Raw genomic sequence first — 9,981 nt, 5'->3', positions numbered from 1 at the left:
CAGGCGGTTGGCTGAAGGACATTTTGGCGCCCATTACGTGCACTTCCTTTAATACCCACCTGCCATCACCCATGTTTGTGTCTGGAGACCTCGGGGTAAATACCTCAATCCTGCCTTTGCTGTGGAGCAGCACACTGCCCCCCCTACTGGTGTGATGGTCTGAGGGGCCATCACATACGACAGTCAGTCACCCATAGTAGTGGTACGAGGGACAATGACAGCTCAGCAATATGTTCAGGACATCCTGCAGCCACATGTGTTCCTCTCATGGCGGCTTCCAAGAGGCATTTTCAGCAGGATAATTATAGACTTCACACAGGATGTCACAGGAATGTCTCCATAACATTGTCACACTTCCATGGCTGCTCAGTCCCAAGATTTATCGCCGATAAAACATGTGTGGGACCATCTAGGACACCAACTTTGACAGCCTACAAGTTTGCAAGATCTAGAGCCTCAGTTATGGCAAATGTTGGCTGATATGCCGCAGGATACCATACGGAACCTGTATATCTCCATGTCCACCCGTATCACATCTTGTATCCAAGCTAGACGGTGTACAACAGGATACTAGAGCCTCCATGCCCCACGTATCACATCTTGTATCCAAGCTAGAGGCGGCCCAACAGGGTACTAGAGCCTCCATGCCCGCCCTTATCACATCTTGCATTCAAGATAGAGGCGGTAAAAAAGGGTACTACAGCCTTCATGCCCACCCGTATTACATTGTGTATCCAAGCTAGACGGGGTACAACAGGATACTAGATCCACCATGCCCCACGGATCACATCTTGCATCAAAGCTAGAGGCAGTACAACAGGGTACTAGAGCCTCCATGCCCGCCCGTATCACATCTTGTATCCAAGCTAGAGGTGGTACAACAGGGTACTAGAGCCTCCATGCCCGCATGTATCACATCTTGTATCCAAGCTAGAGGCAGTACAACAGGGTACTAGAGTCTTCATGCCACCCGTATCACATCTTGTATCCAAGCTAGAGGTGGTACAACAGGGCACTAAAGTCTCCATGCCCGCCTGTATCACATCTTGTATCCAAGCTACAGGCTGTACAACAGGGCACTAAAGCCTCCATGCCCATCCCTATCACATCTTGTATCCAAGTTAGAGGTGGTACAATAGGGTACTAGAGCCTCCATGCCTGCCCGTATCACATTTTGTATACAAGTTAGAGGCGGTACAACTGGGTACGAAAGCCTCCATGTCCCCCATATCACATTTTGTATAAAAGCTAGAGGCAGTACAACAGGGTACTAGAGCCTCCATGCCCACCTATATCACATCTTGTATTCAAGCTAGAGGTGGTACAACAGGGCACTAGAACCTCCCTTCAATGGGTCAGTTTTCTGCAATAAATTATCCTTTTGCTCTGATATTGTAATCACTTATATCAACATTACAGTAACACGTATGAATTTGCGTTCGATTTTTTTCGACAATGAGTGTCCTATATTGGGCTTTTTCACAAAATAAATAATGTATAAAACGGTTGATGTAGATAACAACCAATCCAGTCACCACTTTTGTCATCTATGTTAATTGTTCAACCTAGAGATAGAGGCCACATTGATCAGTACTAACTGTGAACTTATACATAAACTTTCAGTGCATCATTCACAGAGCGCTAACACCTACATTTCATATATAAGCGGATATAACCATATCTTAAGAATGGACCGGCTTTCTTATTCTTGTTAAACAATGGGCATCAGGTTGCCTTACCAGCCTTTGGCTTTCCCCAGTTATTTCTGACTGGCATGGTACACTGGGAATTGAAATAGTACTTTTGCCAATATCTGCACAAGATATGAAAACAACAGCACATAACTCAACACTACGTATCCTAATTATGAACAGATTTGTATAATTGTCCAGCATGTATTAGACCCAAAGCCCAGTTTAATCAGCCTGGAGCATAGAAAAGTCAGTTTTATCCAAGCATTGTCATTTTTCTTCCCAGTTACCGTAATATTTTTACTTAACATGCAACATTAATTCAAATCCAACAGTACAAATAGATAATAATATTAAAAAAAACAACATTCTTTCATTTTTTTGGTTGTATCATTTGTTTTTATTAGAGAGCATTCATACAGTGTCTTACACTGCGCTCTGTGATTCCACTATGAGGCTCCGTCACATTCATTTCTATTTCACTTGAAGTATAAACCAATGTAGTCAATGACCCTATTCTATACTCCCAATAAAATGGAAATGAGCGGAAACCTTGGAAACCTAAGTGGTGTCTGTTTCACGATACAAGTGACTGGCTCTGTTTGTTTCTGTTCAGGGGTTCCAGCACAGTAGTTTTCTGCGGCTGTGACGGAATCACCAAGTGGAATGGCACAGCGCTTTAAAGAGCTGACCCATAACATGCTCTAATAGTGCATCCATAGTGGGTACATTAAGCCTTTCCAATCCAATTTTGAATGCAGGGTTTCCTAAAAGGCTTTCTCTTTTTGCTGTTATACAATGGTGCCATCTGCTGGCTAAAGAGAGAGAGGCTCCGACAGCACAGTGTGTGGCAATAGACGGTAAGAATACCCTGTCGGACGTCTTCTGACATTGGAGCTGTACAAGCTTCAATCAGAATGTAGGAAGACGTCAGACAGTGGATTGGAAAGGGTTAAAGGGAACCTGTCATGACCTTTGAGTTATACTATGATATGGGGCTCAAAGGTCAGGGAATGGGGAGTGTGTTTGTTACTCACCAGGCTCCCCGTTCCTACGTTGTGTCCCCGCGTGCAAACAGAGTGACTCTTTTCAGTCTGCTCTGTGTGCGCATTCTCCCATAGAGATGAATGGGAAAGCACAAGCACAAAGCAGGCTGTAAAGAGCAACTCTGAGTGTACGCGTGGCAACCTCGATGGGATATAGCACAGGAACGAGCCTCAAACAACATCTCCGTTGCCTGACTTTTGTGCCCATAATGTAGTTTATGGGGCTCCAAGGTCATGACAAGTTTCTTTTACGTAAAAGCCCTCTTTAGGTTTTAACTGCATCAACTAAAGGTAGCAATAGCATGCACCTCATTTTTATGTCACTAAAAATACAGAAAGGGCTTGTGGTGTACTTGTCAGCGTATATGCCAGGAAAATCTCCCGATACCCATAGACCTTAATGGGCAAGTACATGCCAAACAATTGGCTAGCATAGATTGGGAACCTGCAACCTCAACTGCACTAAAAAGTTGTAGTCAATACAAATGTATACAAACCAAAAAGTCTACTGCATTGTATAGTGTATAGCATTTTTTTAAAGGGCACATACATGCACTTGCATAGATCTGTCTATATGTTCAGACGAATTGCCTCAAACAGACCCAATAAATGTTAACACCATAGTGAGATTTGAGCTTATGACTTGAAAAGATTTCTTGCTTTTAACAAGTTTATGTAGTGGAGAAGGGCTCAAACATTAAACCCAAGATGGTGGAGTCAAACAATTTGTATGCCATTTGAATATAGCGGCCCCTACTTTTTGTCCACCCCCACATGTATTTTTTTTTTAAGCTTAGAAATGGTAATTTGCATTTATTTATTTTTACATATTGCAAATGCATATAAATTGCCCCCAGAGATATGTACACTATAGACATTTTACATAAAGGAGTTGTCTCATAAAGACAACACCTGTCCATATACTTTATTAAGGCATATGGATGACATAGAAGGAGTCCCCTGCTTGGGACAACTCTCTACGAGCCACAGCAGAAAGCCGATAGGTAATAGTGGCTTCCAATCAGGCAGGCCTGCCCATGCATGTATTAAGTTATTGGCCATTTCCACAGCAGTGGCAACTGATGTGTCCTAAAGTAACCCTCTGGTCCCGGAACTAAATTTTGTCCCGGGACTGGAGGCGGCAGTTATATTACCTGCTGTTGGTCTTCTATGTCGATGTCCCTCCAATCAGCTGGTTCCAGGTCCCATTTTGAGTTGTCCATGATGTCTGACGAAATCTTCAGACTAACTAATCCCCACAGTGCTTTGGTAGTGCTAGACTACCAATGCACTATACCTTCTCTCTGACTAGCCAGCGCTGGTCACGTGATCAGCGCGGGCCAATCAGAAAGCAGCACACAGTGTGCATTAGGTAGTTAGAAAATTGCGGTGGCTATCCTGAACGGCTGAAAATAGGGGCCAAAACTAGAACATCGGAGGAGTCATGTCAGAGATGATCAACGGCAGGTAGTATCATCAGCCCTTCATGTCCCAGGACAGAATTTTGCCCCCTGGGATCGGATGGTGGCTTTAATAAGACAACCCCTTTAATCTTTAGCTTCTCTTGGCATTGTTAGGACTAAACAAATGAATGTGTATCATCAATAGTTATATCTTTGGTATAGTCACCTGTAAAAAAATGTATTTTTCAGCAAGAAAACTAACAAACTATAAAATACAAAATGTTATATTTCATAAAAATTAGTTACATTTTGAAGGATTGCCATAAAAACTGTTACTATGAGCACACGATTTTCCTTGTATGTAGAATGGACATCTAGCATTAACATGTTATAATATGTTTAGAACATATTGTGTTAAGGTTTGATGACAGCAATGACTAAGGCCTCTCTAACACAGGCGCTTTTTTACAGCGTTTAGTGGTAGTTTTTAATGCCCGCTAAAAAGCGCTGCGCTAAACTTCCATTCATTACAATGGGGCTTCTCAGCATTTATAACGCGCGCTAAAACGAATGCTGTATGTTTAATTTTCAGCGTTGCGTTTCTGTGACACCCTGCATTGCCCATTGAAATGAATGGGGTGGGTTAAAAACACTGTAAAACGCAATGTACATAGTTTTTAATGCAACTTACTGATGGGGGAAAAAATGGTGACGTCATCAGCCTGCGTTGTTACTGGACAAAATATGCAGTAAAATGCAAGCGAACGCCCACAAAAACCCAATGTTTTTACAAACGCTTGTGTGAGAGTTGCCTTTATCATTGGCATTTACACAGGTTTTATTGCACCATAGGATTGGGTATTAGAAGTGGTATTATTTGCAGTTGCAGCACTTGGATTATATAAAAGAGTAAGCGAATCAAATAATTGATAAGTGCTTTTGTTTGTATGAGAGTAACAGCTGATTGGCAATGTAACGAGAGGCACACATACAATGTTACAGGCTGCCTTTAATAGATTTGAAAGGGTTCTCTTCCGTTTCGAGCATGTACATATACACCAGAAAAGCAGAAATTAGGAGGAGCAATAGAAGTTGGAACCATAGAGGGATGAAACGTTTCACAGGCTCCTCCTCTTCCTTCGTTTTCGGACGGATGGGCTTCCGTGGCTCCACTCCCTGAGAATAGGTGGTCTGGTAGCGTGACTGGGATATGTTCTGGTACGTGTTCTCTTTACCGCTGTAACTTCTGTAAGTGAGTTAGAACAGTGAACATTAATTTCTTGCCCTGTATAACTGCAGGAGGCGGCTGAAAAGGACCCGTTTGCTTTTTCTTTTGTGTACAGTATGTTTAACATTGCAGACTATCGGTGATTTTTGGTGCTGGCAGTGCCAGGAAACATAATACTCCATCCATTATGCAACATAAACATGATAGCCAATGTAATAACTAGCTAAACTGCTAATCGCTTTATTTATCTAAGGCTGCATTCCCATGAACATATATTGGCTCGGTTTTCACGCCGAGCCGATATACGTCGTCCTCATCTGCAGGGGGGTGGGGGATGGAAGAGCCAGGAGCAAGAACTGAGCTCCCGCCCCCTCTCCACTATTTGCAATGAAAGGAGGCGGGACATGGGCGGGGCTAAGTCGCGAGAATTAGCCCCGCCCCGTCTCTCCCCATTGCAAATAGTGCAGAGGGGCGGAGAGGAGGCAGAGAGGGGGCGGGAGCTCAGTTCCTGCTCCTGGCTCTTCCATCCTCCCCCCCCCTGCAGATGAGGACGACGTATATCGGCTCGGCGTGAAAACCGAGCCGATATACGTTCGTGGGAATGCAGCCTAAGGCAGTGGTTCCCAAACTTTATCAGCCATGGAGCCCCTTTTGAAGCACGTTTCTCGTGGAGCCTCAAGAAAGCAGGGCAGAGGGTATAGCCAGGGAAGAAATTAGGGGCATGGCTTATCACAACATATGTTGCCCCAATCGCCCCTATTATAATTGGCCATTAGGCCCCGCTCTCCTCACTGCTGTAGCGGTGTCAGAACACCCTGTACTAAGGGGGCTTTCACGCAGGCGATAAAATTGCGTGATATCGCCATGATTTACGGCCCGATATCGCCACATCAGTGTGAAGGAGCCCTGAGGAAATAAACGTCCAAGACCTGCAGTCGGCATGGCAACGCAAATCACATGATGGGAGCCGACTCACATGATTAGCATCGCTATGGCGACCGCAGGTCCTGGACGTTCATTTCCCTAGTACAGGCTGTTCCGACACCGCTACAGTGGTGAGTAGAGAGGGGAGCTAAACCCTTCGTCGGAGCCCCTGCTAAGGGCTCCGCAGAGCACAGTTTGGGGAACCTTCACCCAAGGTGATGATTTTGTGCCGAAAAAGCATTCAAATGCTAGCCACTAGTTTCACTTCTTTCTAACTTACTGTCTGCTGCCTCCCACCTATCGCACCTCTAGGAACCTCCAGATTGTCCGCACCCAACAGTCCTCCCTGTCCCCCATCTCTCTCCTCTCATGCCCCATTCTGGCTGCTGAACACCACTCCATCACTCTCAGACGCGCCCTGGATGAAGCAGCTCCACCCATGACCTGAGCTGTCCACCACAGACCATGGCAACCTTGGCTCACGCCCCAACTGCGCTTCATCCAGGCGGTGCTATAGGTGTGCTGAATGGCTGTTCAGAAAGTCAAAGCAGTCCGCAGACTTCTTCCACTTTAAATTTATGCTCAAAACCTACAACCTCGCCCTCCACCATGCCAAACAAACTTACTTCACCTCCTTCATCTGCTCACTATCCCACAACCCTAAACAACTTCTTGATACATTCCACTCCCTCCTCAGCCCCAAAGAACAGGCCTTGTGACAGAACTCCGTGCTGAAGAAAATAATTGAAAACATCTAAAAAGAAATCTCCAAAAACTGATCCCGGTCTCTTCAGCACTGAATCCATTACTCACTCACTATCTATACTAAAACCAACGATAAAAGGAAGAAGTCTCCAGACTGCTCTCCACTGCTTGCCCCACCACCTGCGCCAGCGCTCCTCTTCTCTCACACCTCCTCCAGTCCTTTTCTTCAGCTGTCATTACCCACCTCACCACCATCTTCAACCTCTCTCTGACCTTTGGCATTTTCTTCTCCTCATTCAAACACTTCATCATATCCCCTCTGCTAAAGAAACAGACCCTTGAACCGACCGTTGCTGTCAATTACCGACCCATCTCAAACCTCCCCTTCATGTCAAAACTTCTAGAACGGCTGGTTATTCCCGCCTCACACACTTTCTCTTTGATAAGCCCCTTCTCGACCCCCTCCAGTCTGGCTTCCACCCCATAAACTTGACCGAAACCGGCCGCACAAAAGTATCAAATGACCTGATAATGGCGATGTCAAGGACCAACTACTGCCTACTGATCCTCCTCGACCTCTCAGCTGCGTTCGACACGGTTGACTATGACCTCCTCCTCACTATGCTTCGCTCTATCGGCCTAAAGTACACTGCTCTTTCGTGGTTCTCCCCCTATCTCTCTGACTGCTGTTTTAGTGTCTCCGCTGGCTCTTCCTCCTCTCCACTTCCTCATGCTGTTGGAGTACCCCAGGGATCATCAGCCTCCTCCTCTTCTCTATCTACACTGCCGCAATTGGACAAACCATCCGCAAATTCAGGTTCCAATACCATCTCTACGCTGATGACACCCAGTTATACACCTCTTCCAGCGACATCTCTAAATCATTCCTCCGAAAATAACCCCGACTGTCCGCTGTCTCTAACACTATATCCTCCCTTTTTCCCAAAACATAACCTCTCTAAAACTGTCCTTCTCGTCTTTCCGCCTTCCAACCGATCTCCCCCCAACATCTCTATTCCAGTATCTGGCATTATCATACCCGCTGTCTTGGGGGGGAAGGTGGGTCACACTAGACTCCGACCTCTCCTTCACTCCAAACATCCAATTCCTGGCCCGAACATGCTACCTGCACCTCAGAAATATTGCTAAAATCTGGCAATTTCTCACCACGAAAACACTAAAAACACTCGTCGCCCTCATCCATTCCCGACTCGATTACTGTAACTCGCTGCTCATTGGCCTACCCTGCACCAGACTCTCCGCTCTCCAATCCATATTAAATGTGGCATCTAGACTAATTTTCCTATCCAACCGCTTCTCAGACACCTCTGCACTATGCCAGTCACTGCATTGGCTACCCATCCACTACAGAACTAAATTCAAATTCCTCACCCACAAAGCTCTTCGTGGCTCTGCGCCACCTTACATTGCTTCCCTCCTGTCCGTACACCACCCAGCCCGCACACTCTGATCAGCCAACACATTTAGACTAAACGCTCCTCTAATCCGACCCTCACATGCTCGTCTCCAGGAGCAGCACTGATCCTTGTGGAACGCACTACCCCAAATCATCCGGACAATACCTGATGCATGGTACTTCAGACACGCCTTAAAAACGCACCTCTTCAGGGAGGCATACCAAATCTCCTGATCCAATCCCCCATCTCTAGTATAAGTTAAGACAGGGAACAGAAAGTAGAGGAGGGTGATAACTCATGATGCTAATACAAGTCTATGGAGAGGAGAGGATGGAAAAGGGAGAGAAGCACAGACCTGGCTGCTGGAGCTAATGGCAAGTTATGTTCTGTGTTACAGCTAATGGAATCGTATCTACATTGCTCAGAGCTTCTCTAGTGTCTTCCCTGATAATGTCATTTATGCGTGTGTGTTACAGAAAGTAAGGAGGCTTTCACATGTAGTGGAAAAACCACACCAAAATCCACATGCCTAACACGCGGATTCTGATGCAGAATCGCTGTGGATTTACAAATGGCGAAATCCACTTCAATGTTAGAAATGTGGATTATGGTGGAGATTTTACTGTAGAATATAAAGCACCCTTAGGGCGCCCACCCACTGGCGATTTTTTTTCCTTTGCGTTTTTTCTCAAGAGCAATTAGTTTTGAATGTACTCCTGTCCACTGGCGTTTTTTTTCAGTCCGTTGCAATTTTTAACATAGGAACTGTCAGTTGCATATGTGTCCTTATTTTTCTCTTAATGCACCCATGAATGTCAATGTAAATTAACGGAAAAAGCCGCGAAAAACGCAGCGGAAAACGCGCCGAAAACGCTGCGTTTTTCACGCACGAAAATCGCAAACGCCAGTGGGTGGGCGCCCTTAAGGAACAGAATCTGAAGTCTTCTCCAGGAGCAGTGTATAAAAGACATGATAGCAGCTAGACTCCTCCAACCAGCTCAGGGACAAAAATTAAGAGATACAGCCAGTAGAGGGGGAACACTGGTGAAAATGCCATATAAAAGTCATACATAATGACCAGATACAGAGTTATTCTTCATGTACAAACATGGCAACTTATTCTGAAGTTATGTACACTTTAAGTTTGATTAAACTACTTATTAGTAAAATAAAATACAATGCAATGGCTCAGTGGTTAACACTGTTGCCTTACAGTGCTGGGGTCCTAGGTTCAAATCCTGCCAAGGATAATATATGCATGGAAGTTGTATGTGCTTGTTGGTTTGCTCTGGGTAATCCGGTTTTCTCCCGCAGTCCAAAAACATAGAGATAGGTGAATATAGATTGTAAGCCCCTATGGGTACAGAACCCAATACAAAGTGCTGCATAGAATGCATGAGCGATAAACGTGATTATTATAACTATCTTAAAAACATCCCCAGATGTGAGATGCAGATTTGGGGGCTCATTTCACTCTTCGCATTACATTGATTGAAATCTGTGACAAATGGTGCATTCTGTGGAGTTTTTGTAAAACTCTATTTACTTGCATTGTACTGTACCTTG

The sequence above is a fragment of the Eleutherodactylus coqui genome, chromosome 10, assembly GCF_035609145.1.
Source record: "Eleutherodactylus coqui strain aEleCoq1 chromosome 10, aEleCoq1.hap1, whole genome shotgun sequence".
NCBI lineage: Eukaryota > Metazoa > Chordata > Amphibia > Anura > Eleutherodactylidae > Eleutherodactylus > Eleutherodactylus coqui.
Note: the sequence above shows the minus strand (reverse complement) of the source record.